General features: G+C 38.7%; 1 pseudogene; it reads right to left on the reverse strand.

The window, feature by feature from the left end:
- Positions 1-6,635: 6,635 nt before the first annotated feature.
- The window catches only part of LOC125409822 (proliferation-associated protein 2G4 pseudogene), an 88,342-nt pseudogene continuing 75,750 nt past the window's right edge, over positions 6,636-19,227 (reverse strand).

The raw sequence follows: 19,227 nt of genomic DNA on the forward strand, positions 1-19,227 counted from the left end.
TTTCTCATTTCTACTGAAATGGGTATTCAGTAGAACTGATTTGTAAAAGTTTTAAGATAGTTGGGGTTTTTGTTTGTTTGTTTGTTTGTTTGTTTGTTTTCTAGTAGCCTTGTATGCATTGTGGTCTGTCTAACTTAAAGATACCATCTTGCTGTCCCTCGTGATCTTTCCAGTCATGAGTTGCTCAGCAGAATCAGCCACAAAATCAGTATTAATTACAAATAAATCTAAAGGAATGAAATGCTGACTTGGTGAGTTACTTGATTCAACAAGATAATGGCAGAGCACAGGGACAGACTATGTGTTTAGAAGGATGTTGCTGGTGCTTTCAAATCATCAGTAGCTTATATACTCTTTTAGGAACAAAACATTTCTTTTCTGGTTAAAATATAGCAAGTGAATATGTATTTGGTATTATCTTGAGTTCATGAGATGACTTTGCTATTTGAACAGCATTTGGATATCACCATAACCTATAATTAAAGAAACTATTGTATCATACTATATCACTTAATGGTAGGATGATTAACATGTCTTTAAATTAAAATTTTATGTGTCTCAAAATTTTCAAGGTCACTCTAAATATTTGTTTTTTTCCTCAGTTTGGTTTTGTTATGTTGACTTCATGGGGTATTTACACGTGTTAGAAAAGTACGTTAACGCCAAGCTGTATCCACAGGTATGCAGTTATTTTTAAAGGCAGAAATTCCTTTGATGTGATTGACAGCTGAATATGTAGGTACCCTGCTTACTTGGGAGGGAGAGCTAATAGGAGAGAGCTAACTGTTAGATTTGTAACAATAATGAAACTAAGGAATTCTTAAAACATAGCTTGATAGGATCCTTTGAAGCCAAGAATGGCTCTGTTGTCGTTCTCCACATGCTTCAATTCATTCCATCTAATACACAATTATTAGCAAGAGCTTTGTCTTCTAACCTTGGCTGCCTTAAAAATACCAGCAGGAACCATTTATCATCAAATTTCTTATTAAAACTTGGAAAAAAAAAACACCACACAGCAGTGGATCTTGAAGGTTGCAGCAGTGAGAAAAATCAGTCTCCTACTTTTTTACTGGTTGTGTCTAATGTTAAAAATAATTACTTTTACAAGATTAGCCTGTAACTTAATTAACAGTTTTCAGAGATCCAGTCAGTTAGAATTCCATTCTGCTCATGGAGAATTATTCTTGATGCTCCATGCCTTTTTACTTGATTGTTCTAAGTATTCAGAATAGTGCTTCACTTCCCTTTGTAGGCTCCTTGGAAAACCAGCATCCTATGAAAATACATGAACAGTCATTATATTTAAACAAAACCAATGCTTGCCTAGATGTAGTCAACAATATAGGGAAAAATATTATTTTTTCCTTTATTTTATTTATGCTTAAACTATTTGTTTTACTTATTAAGGAATCTTTAGATCTATTTGTCTTTCATGTTGTCTCTTTTAAAGGACTTTTTCCAAAAAACTATTTACTTCTTGTATTTATTCCTAGAGTAACTGATATTTTATTGATTGGAAACAACTAAAATCAAACATCCTCCCTTACTTGCTTATTCTCTCCAATTCCTCAACATTACAGATGCGTAAGAACATGGACACTTTGCTCCTCATTTTCTAAACTCATTTTTCATAGTATATCTGAGGTAGTTCTATAGTAAAACACAAATCATTTATCTGGTCATTTTTCATGTGCATATGGATGAATTCTTTAATGCTTATTGATAAATATCATATTTGTTCACCTATTTCTTTTTGCCATGCCTTGCTATGCTTCAATAATCCTGTATACATTGTTTTTTATCTGTAACTACATCTGAAGAATAAATTACTAGATTAAATTATTTTACTATGTAAGTTACTTATTTTGTAATCAATAATATAAAGCTAACTAAATGTAAAAGTTTTTAAATGTGGCACTATTAATCTTTTTGATTAACAGACAGTGTTTTATTATGGAAGATTGTGCTCTGCATATTGCATGATCCTGAGCAAAATCCCCGACTTAAACTCATTGGTTAGCAGCAGTAATGTCCCTCCCAATCATGACAACCGAAAATGTCTCTGTATATGGTCACTAACTGTCCTGTTCATACAAGTTGTAGAAGTATTATCTGAAAGAGAATATTTATTTTATTTACCAACACAATGTGCTTCCAAACTTTGAAACATTCAACAGGTATGTGGGTTAAAGAATAAAAATCTTTTCATCAGTTAAATTGTCATATCAATTTTCATGCAAAGGTCAATATGTGTTATGTTTTGGTGATTTTGTTTTTGAGATTTTATATTTTTAATTTTATATGGGTTCATTTCCTATATTTATGTCTGTGCAGCTCATACAAGTGGTGCCTGCAGAGAGCAGAACTGGGCATTGGATTAGACTAGAGTTAAAAACTATTGTTAAGTGCCTTTTGGGTGCTGAGGGCCAAACCAAGGATATCAGGAAGAGCAGCCAGTACCCTTAACCACAGACCCATCTCTGCAGGCCCCATTTGTGATGTTTTATGGTCTGTTGCTTATATTAGTTATATTTTGTTTCTGGAAGGCAGTATAATTGTAATACTCTATTAACGTTATTTTGTTTTTTGTTTGTTTGTTTGCAGCAAATTCCTAGAAGTTGTTTCTTATTGGAGACATTACTGCTCTGCAACTTCACACAGGTCTGAATTGTTTATGGTGCTTTGATTATGCAGAGTAGTAAAAAATTATTTTATTTACTTGGTTGGTCTTCACTTTTAGTACTTCTAAATTTAAGATGTAATTAGAAAGTCTTTTTATACTGAGACTTTCAAGTCTATACTTTTAATTAAAATACTCATTTAGTGTTTGACAGTTTCATGCATATATATTGTGCACTTTAGTGACTTTAATCCATTGCCTTCTCACATCGCACTGTCTGTTCAGCTGAAGCCCTCTTCTCTCTAAGAAGCTCCTCTCAAACATCTGCCTTTGTGTGAGTGTGTTTGTGACCTTCTGAGTTTTATCAGAAATGCTTGTGTGAACATTGGTAGGAGGATATTTGCTGGAACATTGAGTACTTTGCAGTGGGTGGTGAAAGTGACACATCCTCAAAAACAGTCAATAAAAGCCAGTCATCCCCCCAGTAGGAGTCGTCCTTCTGGTCCTCTCCACCCCTTATAATAAAATGTTGGTTGAACCAATCTCATGCAGGACTTATGAAATTAAACATAGTAGAGAAATTTCATCAATCTATGGGCATTTCATGTCCAGAAGATACGCCTTTGTGGAATAAAACCTTATAATCATGCATTCTGGCTGCTCCCTCTTTGGTGATGTACCCCGAGCCTTGCATGTGTGGAAGAAAAGTTGGAAACTCACTAAATTATAGACATATTCAAAATACAATAATAATAGTGGTACAGAGGTGCCAACAAACTCCAGGAGTAGATGCTGCTCACCCTAGAATCCATTAGTCATTAAACAACTCCCAGTGCTGTGTGGAAACTTCTTATGAGTTGTTGTTCAGAGAAGGCCCATAGGTTCCCCAAACAATATAAATTATTGCCATCACTTTTGCTATTCCACCAAACTTAAACATAAAATCAAGTTGCTGATGACAAAAATCACACACTTTGAACATAGAACACAGACAAATAGATTTGGGTCTGAGCAAGAATTTTCTTTCTGCTGGCTAACTTTCCTAGTGTCAAAAACTGTTCTGCAATTATTCAGGGAAGAGAACCACGTACATCCAAGGAGACCCCATGCATACCAACATTGGCTGGCCAGTGGGAAACCACAACTGGTACAGCAGTGGCATCATTATGATGGGCGTAACTAATATTATCCAATTGAACTTGAGACCTGTTCAATAGTCGGACCCCAAGATTCCTGACACATGGGGAGGAACCAGTGGCTAGGGAGGTCATAGGTTTTAGAGATGAAATTACTACGCGGGTTTTGCTAAGTGAAAACATTGTTAAGATGCCTTCTAATATTTTTTTTTCTTATACCAAACACTGGTGTTGCCTCCAGCCCTTATGGGAAAATCTATATAACTGAGGATGGTGATTATGTACAGGGTCATAAGTGGTCAAAATGCGAATAATCAGCAATGACAGACTATTTGGCCCTAAACATGACATCTATTATCACTCTTTCAAGCTGATTATTTTTTGTCCCGAACATTTCTGCATTTTCTTACTTAATATAAACCTGCAATACTTGAAATTTAAACAGCACTTGGTATATAAATCATGTCTTTCTAAATTTCATTATGATAAAATTTCAAACCTTCTGTATTCTATAGACTATTTAAGAAGTATATGCCCTCAACAAAAACTACATTGCAAGTTTAAATTTTGCTTTTTACCTACTGTGTTGATAAGGTGATATGAGCTCTCCTGATGCGAGGCAGTAATACACAGTCAAAGAGCCCTGTCAGCCATAGAGTTAGAAGGGCAAACCATTGCTGGTGTATAATATGTTGGGTTCAGCAACTTAGAAGTTGTATTTCAGCTGGATGATGGTGGTGGATGCCTTTAATCCCAGCATTGAGAATTCAGAGGTGGGAGGATCTCTGAGTTTGAATCCACACTTGTCTTCAGAAAGAGTTCCAGGACAGCCAGCACTGCACAGAGAAACCTTGTCTCAAAAGGACAAAAAAGAAAGTAACAGAAGGAAGAGGAGGAAGAAGAGAAGGTGAGAGAGAAAATGAGGGAAAGGGAGAAGGAGAGGGAGAGAAGGAGAAGAGGAAAAGGAGAAGAAAAGGAGTAGGAGGGGAGAAGAAGAAAGAGAAGGACAAGGAGAATAAGAAGTAGAGGGAGGAGGAAGAGAAGGAGAAGAAGAAAAGAAGGGAGGAGAAGGAGGAAGAGAGAAGGAAAAAAATGTTCTTACTTTTCTGCTCAATTTGACACAATACCCGACAGAAACACCAGAAGAGAGCTGTGGTTTATTTAGTGTGAATTCACAGGACAGTTCCTTCTAACAAAAATGCATGTTCCCATCCATAGTGGCAGGAGAGTAAGATGGCTTATCATTCAGTGTTGGTGGATCTGGAATCCAAGAGCCAGAGTGATTGCAGGTCTGACTTGTGACACTTGCAGGCCCATTCTCAGCGATTGACTTCTTCGATACTTCATAATTTCCTAAGGCAGCACCACCAATAGGCAAGTGGTTACTTAATAACCATGAATATGAACATTTAGAGACCATTTCTGACTTCATCAGTAAGAGATTTAATAACTTACTTTATGCTCAGCATATGATGGTCTGACAGGATATAACCTAATCATATGTCAAGAAGCATATGTATTTATTTTAGCTAGTGAAAATAAATGATGAATGAAAGAGGCTATAATTTAGAGGCCACTTGCCAATATAGTACTTAGTATGCCACATGAATTGTTAAAGTCTCTTATGTATACTGTTAACTGGTCTGGATAATACTGAGTGTTCTAATTTTAAATACAGTTTTATAATGTTTTCTTTGACAATGCTAAAATGGTCATATTCATGAACACAAATGAAGACTTGTTTTCTAAGACAAGACTTCATTATTATATTTCAAACACATAAAATGATGCATGGGAATCCCTTCTGACACGTACTGACTTTGTGTATGCAAGAGTTAAGTGCTTGTGATTGTGATATGCCTATCCCTTTAAAAGAAATTCTTCTATAAGAATCAACACATATAGACAAAACCATCCTCCTGAGCTAGGTTTATTTTTAGGTAAAAACCACAGAATAAGAATCTAATCAAGCTTCCTGTTATAATGTAAAGTGGAAATATAAAGATGCTTGATTATTTTGTGTTAGTACCAACTGTTTCATTCTATCATCTGTCTTTTTCTATCACCTCCACTGTGATGTCTTGGAATGGGGCTCCTGACATGTAATAGAAAACTGCAGAGGAAACATTAATATGTTCCTTAGTTCAAGTAGCTCATGTTATCACAGAGGCAAATGAAAAGTCTTCCGACCTTTTCATTTACTTCTACGACAACATGCTCGGAGAAGAAAGATTTTTGCCAGATGTTTTAGTTTTAAATTACAGTGTCATGATTGGTTTCATTTCTGGGTCACCCATAGCAACCGTTGCATGTGAGTGCAAGATGAGCAATGAATGCATGGGAAATCCTCAAGAATTTAAATGCAAATGCTGTGAATTATGACCAAGAAGGGTTTGTTAGCAAGATCATGCAAATTGACAACATTGTGTATTAATTTCTAGCATTTTCTTTGTAACTTTTTATTTATTTTTATGAGCAGATCCCAAATTATTTTAGTGCCATGTCATTTAAAAAACCTCTTACATCAGTGGGATTTTTGGTTCCCTAAAACAGCATATCAGAGTTACAAATTGTAACCTTTCTCTGCAAACCCCCAGCAACTCACCCGAGTACACAGTTTCAGAAAGTCACTTCTCTTCAGTCTATTCCTGTGGTTCCTGGTTTTTCTTTCAAAGAACAGAAGTCCAATTATTTCAAAAAGTAAGGCAAGCATGGTGGCACATGCTTTTAATCCCAGAACTCAGGAGGCAAAGGCAGGACACTCTCAGTGAGTTTCAAGTTGACCTTGTCTACCTAGTGAGTACCAGGACAGTAAAATCTGCATAGTGAGACTGTTGATCCCCAACCCCATTGTCTTGTCTTTACACTGATGACTTTTATACAGTTTTAGCAGCCTTTTTTTTTTTCTTTTTGACTTGCAGGAATCTAGTGAAGAGCTTTTTGATTTGCATCCTTCACCTCCATCTCAGATTTACCGATGTCAAGCTCAAAGGAAGCACTGGATATCCACATGGAGCCATTGGGCATGGGTAGAACCGTAAGTTTACACTAGGAAACAAATTCAGGCTCCTTGTCACAGAGAATATTAAATGGTTATGGTACCTCATGCTTGACACATGATGCCACACCCATTCAAGCGTTCTTCTCATCTTCAAATGCTCTTAACATTAAAAAGAGCACGACATCAATACCTCATTTCACCTCATTGAAAAAGGCCTGGCAAGGTTTCATTTTCAGGCAATATTGTTATGAAGAGTCTCATTTGTAAATGGTGGCTCTCTGCCTTGCACTTTTGCTTTGCCTTCTTGTGAGCTGGGGAGAATATCCACAGCATAAATTTGAGGTATTTAACTTAACTCAAACAGCCTTTCATGGTCTAACTAATAGTCTGTGAGGTCCTGGATAATAGTTTTATATCCATGGATTATATGCCACTTCAACTGGTATCAAAACATACCTTCTTTTGGTAACAATTAAATGAGTGGGTGACTGACTTTATTCTAGTCTGTCACTTGTGTATTCTGGTTTTTAATTGATACAAAGGTGATTGACATCAGATTTCTGCTTTGTCACTTGGGTTCCTGAATCTATACTGATATTATGAAAGTGTAAGCCACATTAACAATGAAGTCATTCACATGGATACCAAGATCAATTTTTACCAAGGAATCTCTCTTGACTATAAAGTCACAGTCACTCTTCAAAGTTGAGAAGTGGTACCCTTAAGTAAAATTAATAATAAGAAAATGCTAGTAAGAATGGCAATACATTCCATCATTTCCTTTTATTTATTGAAGATTTTCCCTATCTCTACCACAATCATTACATCATCTTTCTCACAAAGGCTCAGTAATGACACACCTAAACCTGAAGCTTTCACCAAAGATCAAAGTTCCTATTGGATAATATCACCTGTCCACTCCGCACTTTTCTTCTATTTGGATATAACTAGGTCCTCAGTTATAGTTTGCTTCTGGTGCTCATCTTCCCCTGATATCTTCTGACCACCACTCTTTTGGCTTCACATTCCTGTCTCCCTTACCAGCCACAAACTATTGCCACAGTCTCTTTGACCCTGATGAAAGCATTATCAAGCAAGGGAATGGGAGGGCTAATTGGAGGCTCCTTGTAGCTTTTAAAAACTCATGTCCTTCAAAAATGACTAAATCATTATATATAACATTTACAATAGTAGAAATATCTATCAGGATTGGGGAATAGTTCATTGGCCTGCTGACAAGTTTTGTGTAAATTCCCAGAAGGCTTCAAAGGGAAGTAAGATTGGTGTTTTACACATCAACATTTGTCCCTCTTTAAAGCTTCATTGCAGAATGACATACCTACCAATTTTGTGATTTGTCTTCCTGTTTCAGTTGTAACTGATTGGTTGTTAAGTTGCTGCCAGTTTTTTACTTGTTATTTTTCTCTAACTCATCTACCCCTATCCCCACACAGATTTTGCTGTGGGTGTATAGGAGTCCTAGTCAGTAAGAGTCTTCCTTTCTGTTTATTATGATGTCCAGGACATAGGTGTAGATAAGAATCCACACCACTATCTAAGAGTGTCTTAGAAGTGGCTCCTTACTTCAAATGGATAAATTTCTTGCCTTTTGGATACCTTATCTCACCAGTCAGTAGCAATATAAAATAAGCTCTGAGGCTTCTTCAAGTCACGGAAGCAACTTAGTTGCACAGTTCCAACTAATGATATGGTGTGTGCTATAATATTCAGCTCAATCAGTGCAGCATAAAAGCAAGCCCAGCATGAATCCCGTCCCAGCCTTTATCCAGGTACACCTTCCTCTCTTCCCCCCTCCCCTCTGGGGCCACAAAATCTCCCCAGAGCTGCTCCCTTGCACACTGGGCCTGGGCTGTGGGCTCAGTCCTGCAGGGGCAGTTCCTGTGCTTTGAGAGCCTGCCTAACGACAGGCAAGCTCTGTCTCAGCTCAACCATATTCCTGGCCAGCAAGAGAGAGTGAACTTCTAGCAGACATCCATTGGAGGAGGGGTGAGTTTTCTCCTGTCCCGAGGGCTTCGGTTAGGAGGAATTCAGACTTTCTCCGCCCACCTCGACTTGCTGGTCACCCTGCAGTGGCGGCTCCTCCCTGAGGAGCTCTCCTGAATCCCGTCCCAGCCTTTATCCAGGCACACCTTCCTCTCTTTCCCCCTTCCCTCTGGGGCCACAAGATCTCCCCAGAGCAATTCCCTTGCTCACTGGGCCGGGGCTGTGAGTGCAACCCAGCAGGAGGGAGTGCCTGTGTTTCAATAGACTGCCTGAGGAAAGGTAGGCCTTCTGTCAGTGAAGTCCCTGCCCAGCAAGGGAACCTGACCTGGTACCAGAATATCCAATAGAGAGCATTTGAAGGAAGAGATGGGCAGACACCAAGGCAAGAACTCCTCCAACAATCTAAAAAACAACATGAAAACACCAGATCCTAATGACCCTACAATAGAAGGACTTGAACCTCTTAATTCAGAAGAAGCGGAAAAAAATGCCATTATGAAAGCAATAGAGTCCCTTAAACAGGATATGAATAACTCCCTTAAAGAACTGGATGAGAAGTACAACAAAAAGATGGAAGAAATGAGTAAAGAAATGGATGAGAAATATAACAAAAAGTTTGAAGAAATGAGTAAATCCATGAATGATACACTGGGAAACCAAGAAAAAACAATCAAACAGCTAATGGAAACAGTTCAAGAATTGAAAACTGAAATGGAGGCAATGAAGAAAACACAAAACGAGGGCCGGCTGGATATGGAAAATCTAGGTAAACGAACAGAGACTACAGATTCAAGCATAACCAATAGGATACAAGAGATGGAAGAATGAATCTCAGAGTCTGAAGATACCATAGAGAAAATAAATGCTCTGATCAAAGAAAACAGCAAATCCAAAAAATTCTCATCACAAAACATTCAAGAAATCTGGGACACAATAAAAAAACCAAATCTAAGAATAATAGGGATTGAAGAAGGAGAAGAACTGCAGATCAAAGGCCCAGAAAATATATTCAACAAAATTATAGAAGAAAACTTTCCCAACCTAAAGAATGATATTCCTATGAAGGTTCAAGAAGCATACAGAACACCGAATTGACTTGATCAAAAAAAAAAACATCCCCTAGCCATATAATAATCAAAACACAAAACATACAGATTAAAGAAAGAATATTAAGAGCTGCAAAGGAAAAAGGTCAAGTAACTTATAAAGGTAAACCTATCAGACTTACACCAGACTTCTCTATGGAAACCATGAAGGCCAGAAGTTCCTGGATAGAAGTACTGCAGAAACTAAGAGACAATGGATGCAAACCCAAACTACTATTCCCAGCCAAGCTATCATTCACTATCAACGGAGAAAACAAAATATTCCAGGATAAAAACAAATTTAAACAATACGTAGCTACAAATCCAGCCTTACAGAGAATATTGGAAGGAAAATCACAACCCAAGGAATCCAACATTTCCAGCACAGCCTACAATAACTCAGACAGCTAGCGACCCTTCACAAGCACAACTCAAAGAAGGGAAACACATACACTCTACTACCCCCTCAAAAAAATATAACTGGAATCAACAACCACTGGTCATTAATATCACTTAATATCAATGGACTCAATTCACCTATAAAAAGGCACAGACTTAGAGATTGGATACGAAAACAGGATCCAACATTCTGCTGTTTAAAAGAAACACACCTCAACCACAAAGACAGACATCTACTCAGAGTAAAGGGTTGGGAAAAGGTTTTTCAAGCAAACGGACCTAAGAAACAAGCAGGTGTGGCCATTCTAATTTCCAACAAAATTGACTTCAAACTAAAATCAATCAGAAGAGATGGAGATGGACATTTTATACTCATAACAGGAACAATTCATCAGGAGGAAGTCTCAATCCTGAATATCTACACCCCTAATATAAAGCCTCCTACTTATGTAAAAGAAACACTTCTAGAACTCAAGGCAGTCATCAAACCACAGACAATAATAGTAGGAGACTTCAACACTCCTCTCTCACCAATGGACAGATCAATCAGACAGAAACCTAACAGAGAAATAAGAGAATTATTGGAGGTAATGAATCAAATGGACTTAACAGACATATATAGAACGTTCCAGCCAAATAGGAAAGAATATACCTTCTTCTCAGCAGCTCATGGAACCTTCTCGAAAATTGACCACATACTCGGTAACAAAGCAAACTTCCACAGATACAAGAAAATAATAGTAACCAGCTGTGTCTTGTCAGACCACCATGGATTAAAGTTAGAATTCAACAACAGTGCTACCCCCAGGAAGCCAACAAATTCAAGGAAGTTGAACAGTCAACTACTGAATCACCCCTGAGTCAAGGAAGAAATAAAGAAAGAAATTAAAATCTTCCTTGAATTTAATGAAAATAAAGACACAACATACTCAAACCAATGGGACACTATGAGAGCAGTGCTAAGAGGAAAGTTCATAGCACTAAGTGCCCAATTAAAGAAAACGGAGAAAGCACACATTGGAGACTTAACAGCACACTTGAAAGCTCTCGAAAAAAAAGAAGCTGATTCACCCAGGAGGAGTAGAAGACTGGAAATAATAAAACTGAGGGCTGAAATCAACAAAATAGAAACACAGAAAACAATCCAAAGAATCAATGAATCAAAAAGCTGGTTCTTGGAGAAAATCAACAAGATCGACAAACCCCTGGCCAAACTAATCAAACGGCAGAGAGAGCACATGCAAATTAATAAGATCAGAAATGAAAAGGGGGACATAACCACAGACACAGAGGAAATTCAGAGAATCATTAGATCTTACTATGAAAGTTTATATGCCACAAAGTTGGAAAATGTAAAAGAAATGGACATTTTTTTAGATAAGTACCATATACCAAAGTTGAAGCAAGAACAGGCGAACAATCTAAATAGACCTGTCAGTCGTGAAGAATTAGAAGCTGTTATTAAAAATCTCCCTAGCAAAAAAAGCCCAGGACCAGATGGCTTCAATGCAGAATTCTACCGGAAATTCCAGGAAGAGCTAATACCTATACTCCTTAATGTATTTCACAATATAGAAACAGAAGAATCACTGCCAAACTCTTTTTATGAAGCTACAGCTACCCTGATACCAAAACCACACAAAGACACAACCAGGAAAGAGAATTACAGACCAATATCATTCATGAACATTGACGCAAAAATACTCAATAAAATACTGGCAAACCGAAACCAAGAATACATTAGAAAAATTATCCATTATGATCAAGTGGGCTTCATCCCAGAGATGCAGGACTGGTTCAACATACGCAAATCTATCAATGTAATCCATCATATAAATAAACTGAAAGAAAAAAACCATATGATCATTTCATTGGATGCGGAAAAAGCATTTGACAAAATTCAACACCCATTTATGATAAAGGTGTTGGAGAGACTGGGGATACAAGGATCATACCTAAATATAATAAAAGCATTATACAGCAAACCGTCAGCTAACATCAAATTAAATGGAGAGAAACTCAAAGCCTTTCCACTAAAATCAGGAACATGGCAAGGCTGTCCACTCTCACCATACCTCTTCAATATAGTTCTTGAAGATCTAGCAATAGCAATAAGACAACATAAGGAGATCAAGGGGATTTGAATTGGAAAAGATGAAGTTAAACTTTCGTTATTTGCAGACGATATGATAGTGTACATCAGCGACCCCAAAAACTCTACCAAAGAACTCCTACAGTTGATAAACACCTTTAGTAATGTGGCAAGATACAAGATCAACTCCAAAAAATCGGTAGCCCTCCTATACACAAAGGATAAAGAAGCAGAGAGGGAAATCAGAGAAACATCACCTTTCATGATAGCCACAAATAGCATAAAATATCTTTGGGTAACTCTAACCAAGGAAGTGAAAGACCTATTTGACAAGAACTTTAAGTCCTTGAAGAAAGACATTGAGGAGGATACCAGAAAATGGAAAGACCTTCCCTGCTCTTGGATAGGGAAAATCAACATAGTAAAAATTGCAATTCTACCAAAAGCAATCTATAGATTCAATGCAATTCCCATCAAAATCCCATCAAACTTCTTTACAGAACTTGAGAGAACAATAATCAAGTTTATATGGCAAAACAAAAAACCCAGGATAGCCAAAACAATCTTATACAATAAAGGAACCTCTGGAGGCATTACCATCCCTGACTTCAAACTGTATTACAGAGCAACAGTATTGAAAACAGATTGGTATTGGCATAACAACAGAGAAGTCGACCTATGGAATCGAATAGAAGACCCGGGTATTAACCCACAAACTTATGAACACCTGATTTTTGACAAGGGAGCTAAAGCTATACAATGGAAAAAAGATAGCATCTTTAACAAATGGTGCTGGCATAACTGGATGTCAACCTGTAGAAGAATGAAAATAGATCCATATCTATCACCATGCACAAAACTCAGGTCCAAATGGATAAAAGACATCAACATTAATCCGACCACTTTGAACCTGATAGAAGAGAAAGTGGGAAGTAGTCTACAAGATATAGGCACAGGAGACTACTTCCTAAGCAGAACCCCAGGAGCGCAGACAATAAGAGAAACAATAAATAAATGGGACCTACTGAAACTGAGAAGCTTCTGTAAAGCAAAGGACACTGTTAGTAAGACAAAAAGGCTACCTTCTGACTGGGAGTAGATTTCCACAAACCCTTCAACAGACAAAGGTCTGATCTCCAAAATATACAAAGAACTCAAGAAACTAGACACTAAAACTCTAATTAACCCAATTAAAAAATGGGATACTGAACTGAACAGAGAATTCACAACAGATGAACTTCGAAGGGCTAAAAAGCACTTAAGGTCATGCTCAACCTCCTTAGCGATCAGGGAAATGCAAATCAAAACTACTTTGAGATATCATCTTACACCTGTCAGAATAACCAAACTCAAAAACACCAATGATAGCCTATGCTGGAGAGGATGTGGAATGAGGGGAACACTCATCCATTGTTGGTGGGAATGCAAACTTGTGCAGCCACTGTGGAAATCAGTGTGGCGGTTTCTCAGGAAACTGGGAGTCAACCTCCCTCAGGACCCAGCAATTCCACTCTTGGGAATATACCCTAGAGATTCCCTAACATACTACAAAAGCATTTGTTCTACTATGTTCATAGCAGCACTATTTGTAATAGCCAGAACCTGGAAACAGCCTAGGTGCCCCTCAATAGAAGAATGGTTAAAAAAGGTGTGGAACATATACACATTAGAGTTTTACTCAGCGGTAAAAAACAATGACATCTTGAATTTTGCATGCAAATGGATGGAAATAGAAAATGCTTTACTGAGTGAGGTAAGCCAGACCCAAAAAGAGGAACATGGTATGTATTCACTCATAAGTGGATTCTAACCATAATTAAAGGTCTTTGAGCCTATTATTCGTGATCCTAGAGAAGCTAAATAAGAAGATGAACCTGATGAAGATTATTTAGCTATCTGCCAGGAGGTAGGAAATAGACAAGAGTCCCAGGTAACGTCGGGTGCATGGGGAGGTGGGAGGGTTGTCAGAAAGGGAGAGGGTTAGAGAGAAGGGAGTAGGGGAGGATTGGGGAAAGATCGGGGGACTGGGATGGGGGGGAGGGAGGAAGGATGGATGTGGGATCAGGCAAGTATATACCTCAACTAAGGGAATCATTTTAGGGTTTACAAGAGACTTGATTATAAAGGGGATCCCCGGTACAAGGAGAGATCCCCAGATGGTTCTCTGGACAGAGGAGAGGGTGCCTGAACCGGTCTTGGCCCACAACCATACTGATGAATATTTTGCATGTCACCATAGAACCCTCATCTGGTGATGGATGGAGATGGAGGCGGAGAACCACGTTGGAACACTGGACCTAGCTCCCTAGGGCCAAATAAGAGGCAGAAGGAAAGAGAACGTGAGCAAAGAAGGCAAGGGCAGAGGAAACCTTCATCCAACGTTGGATGGCGATACAGATGGAGACCCATATTGGAACACCGAACTGAGCACTCCACGGTCCAAATGAGGAACAGAAAGATGAAGAAAATAAAAAAAGTAGTCAGGACTGCGAGGGATGCGAGCACCCACTGATACAAGGGAACTGATATAATGAGAGTTCACCAAGGCCTGTTGGACTGGGACTGAACGAGGTTGTAATCCAACCAGATTCTCTGAATGTGGCTGGCCCGGAGCCTTTTTGAAAAGCCATTGACAATGACACTGGGACTTGCTTCCTCTGCATATACTGGATTTTGGCGCTCCAGTCTGTTTGGACTCTCACCTTTCCTGGACCTGGAGGGAGGGGGGAGGAACTTGAACTTCCCACAGGGCAGGAAACCCTGACTGCTCTAGGGGATGGAGAGGGAGGAAGAGAGTGAGTGGGGGGAGTGGGAGGGTGTTGGGAGGAGGGGCTGAAATGGAAACTTTTATAATTTAATAAAAAAAAGGAAAAAAATACTGGCAAACCGAATCCAAGAATACATTAGAAAAATAATCCATTATGATCAAGTGGGCTTCATCCCAGAGATGCAGGACTGGTTCAACATATGCAAATCTATCAATGTAATCCATCATATAAATAAACTGAAAGAAAAAAACCATATGATCATTTCATTGGATGCTGAAAAAGCATTTGACAAAATTCAACACCCATTTGGAAACAAAAGAATCATTGCCAAACTCTTTATGAAGCTACAGTTACCCTGATACCAAAACCACACAAAGACACAACCAAGAAAGAGAATTACAGACCAATCTCACTCATGAACATTGACGCAAAAATACTCAATAAAATACTGGCAATCCGAATCCAAGAATACATTAGAAAAATAATCCATTATGATCAAGTGGGCTACATCCCAGAGATGCAGGACTGGTTCAACATACGCAAATCTATCAATGTAATCCATCATATAAATAAACTGAAAGAAAAAAAACCATATGATCATTTCATTGGATGCGGAAAAAGCATTTGACAAAATTCAACACCCATTTATGATAAAGGTGTTGGAGAGACTGGGGATACAAGGATCATACCTAAATATAATAAAAGCATTATACAGCACGCTGTCAGCTAACATCAAAATAAATGGAGAGAAACTCAAAGCCTTTCCACTAAAATCAGGAACATGGCAAGGCTGTCCACTCTCACCATACCTCTTCAATATAGTGCTTGAAGATCTAGCAATAGCAATAAGACAACATAAGGAGATCAAGGGAATTCGAATTGGAAAGGATGTAATTAAACTTTCGTTATTTGCAGACGATATGATAGTGTAGATAAGCGACCCGAAAAACTCTACCAATGAACTCCTACAGTTGATAAACACCTTTAGTAATGTGGTTGGATACAAAATCAACTCCAAAAAATCAGTAGCCCTCCTATACACAGAGGATAAAGAGCAGGGAGGGAAATCAGAGAAACTTCACCTTTCACGATAGCCACAAATAGCTTAAAATATCTTGAGATAACTCTGACCAAGGAAGTGAAAGTCCTATTTGACAAGAACTTTAAGTCTTTGAAGAAAGAAATTGAGGAGGATACCAGAAAATGGAAAGACCTTCCCTGCTCTTGGATTGGGAGAATCAACATAGTAAAAATGGCAATTCTACCAAAAGCAATCTATAGATTCAATGCAATTCCCATCAAAATCCCATCAAACTTCTTCACAGAACTTGAGAGAACAATAATCAAGTTTATATGGTAAAACAAAAAACCCAGGATAGGCAAAACAATCTTATACAATAAAGGAACTTCTGGAGGCATTACCATCCCTGACTTCAAACTCTATTACATAGTAACAGTATTGAAAACAGCTTGGTATTGGCATAACAACAGAGAAGTCGACCTATGGAATCGAATAGAAGACCCGGGTATTAACCCACAAACTTATGAACACCTGATTTTTGACAAGGGAGCTAAAGCTATACAATGGAAGACGGATAGCATCTTTAACAAATGGTGCTGGCATAACTGGATGTCAACATGTAGAAGAATGAAAATAGATCCATATCTATCACCATGCACAAAACTCAGGTCCAAATGGATTAAAGACATCAACATTAATCCGACCACTTTGAACCTGATAGAAGAGAAAGTGGGAAGTATTCTACAAGATATAGGCACAGGAGATCACTTCCTAAGCAGAACCCCAGAAGTGCAGACAATAAGAGAAACAATAAATAAATGGGACCTACTGAAACTGAGAAGCTTCTGTAAAGCAAAGGACACTGTTAGTAAGACAAAAAGGCTACCTTCTGACTGGGAGTAGATTTTCACAAACCCCTCAACAGACAAAGGTCTGATCTCCAAAATATACAAAGAACTCAAGAAACTAGACACTAAAACTCTAATTAACCCAATTAAAAAATGGGATACTGAACTGAACAGAGAATTCACAACAGATGAACTTCGAAGGGCTAAAAAGCACTTAAGGTCATGCTCAACCTCCTTAGCGATCAGGGAAATGCAAATCAAAACTACTTTGAGATATCATCTTACACCTGTCAGAATAGTAAAACTCAAAAACACCAATGATAGCCTATGCTGGAGAGGATGTGGAGTGAAGGGAACACTCATCCATTGTTGGTGGGAATGCAAACTTGTGCAGCCACTGTGGAAATCAGTGTGGCGGTTTCTCAGGAAACTGGGAGTCAACCTCCCTCAGGACCCAGCAATTCCACTCTTGGGAATATACCCAATAGATGCCCTAACATACTACAAAAGCTTTTGTTCAACTATGTTCATAGCAGCACTATTTGTAACAGCCAGAACCTGCAAACAACCTAGGTGCCCCTCAATAGAAGAATGGTTAAAAAAGGTGTGGAACATATACACATTAGAGTTTTACTCAGCGGTAAAAAACAATGACATCTTGAATTTTGCATGCAAATGGATGGAAATAGAAAACGCTTTACTGAGTGAGGTAACCCAGACTCAAAAAGAGGAATATGGTATGTATTCACTCATAAGTGGATTCTAACCATAATTAAAGGTCTTTGGGCCTATTATTCGTGATCCTAGAGAAGCTAAATAAGAAGGTGAACCTGATGAAAATCATGTAGCTATCCTTCTGGAGATTGGAAATAGACAAGAGTGTCAGGTAACCTCGCGTTAATGGGGGGGTGGGGGGCTTTTGGAAGGGGAGAAGGTTAGAGAGAAGGGAGTGGGGAGGAATGGGGAAAGATCGGGGGACTTGGATGGGGGGAGGGAGGAAGGATGGATATGGGATCAGGCAAGTATATACCTCAACTAAGGGAGTCATTTTAGGGTTTACAAGAGACTTGATTATAAAGGGGATCCCAGGTCCAAGGAGAGATCCCCAGATGGTTCTCTGGACAGAGGAGAGGGTTCCTGAACCGGCCTTGGCCCACAACCATACTGATGAATTTTTTGCATATCACCATTGAACCCTCATCTGGCGATGAAAGGAGATGGAGGCAGAGACCCACGTTGGAACACTGGACCTAGCTCCCTAGGTCCAAACGGGAGGCAGAAGGAAAGAGAACGTGAGCAAAGAAGGCAAGAACAGAGGAAACCTTCATCCGACATTGGATGGCGATACAGAGGGAGACTCATATTGGAGCACCGGACTGAGCCCTCCATGGTCCAAATGAGGAGCAGAAGGATGAAGAAAATGACAAAAGAAATCAGGACCGCAAGGGATGCGACCACCCACTGATACAAGGGGACTGATATAATGAGAGTTCAACAAGGCCAGTTGGACTGGGACTGAACGAGGACGTGATCCAACCAGATTCTCTTAATGTGGCTGGATTCTCTGAATGTGGCTGGCCCGGAGCCTTTCTGAAAAGCCATTGACAATGACACTGGGACTTGCTTCCTCTGCATACACTGGATTTTGGCGATCCAGTCTCTTTGGATTCTCACCTTCCCTGGACCTGGAGTGAGCGGGGAGGAACTTGAACTTCCCATAGGGCAGGAAACCCTGACTGCTCTTAGGGATGGAGAGGGAGGAAGAGAGGGAGAGGGGGGAGAGGGAGGATGTTGGGAGGAGGGGCGGAAATGGAAACTTTTATAATTTAATAAAATAAAATAAAAAAAAGCAAGCCCAGACAACACATATGCAAATATAGCTAGCTTCGATAAACCTAACCTTTACTTGAAGACACTTGAACAAAAGAGAAAGGAATGATATATTTCACTAACAAACTGTAGTTTATCCTAAGAAACAGTTCTGAAAATATTAATTAGAATCCACTGAAGTCTATAAAAATCAGATAGCTAAGACCTAGCCTTAGTATTTTAATTTGGTAGTTAAGGGTATGCCTCAATAATTTGTATGTTAAGCAAGTTCTCTGGTGTTTACCAATCTGAAGTCCACAATTTGAGAATAGTGCATCTTGCTCAAGAATTGGGGAACTTCTTCTCTAAAGTACCAGCCAGCAATATTGTCAGCTGTGAGGATTATTCAGCTTCTGTTTTAGCCATGATAGCTCAGTTGTA

This window comes from Myodes glareolus, chromosome 25, assembly GCF_982192425.1.
Source record: "Myodes glareolus chromosome 25, mMyoGla1.1, whole genome shotgun sequence".
Lineage (NCBI taxonomy): Eukaryota > Metazoa > Chordata > Mammalia > Rodentia > Cricetidae > Myodes > Myodes glareolus.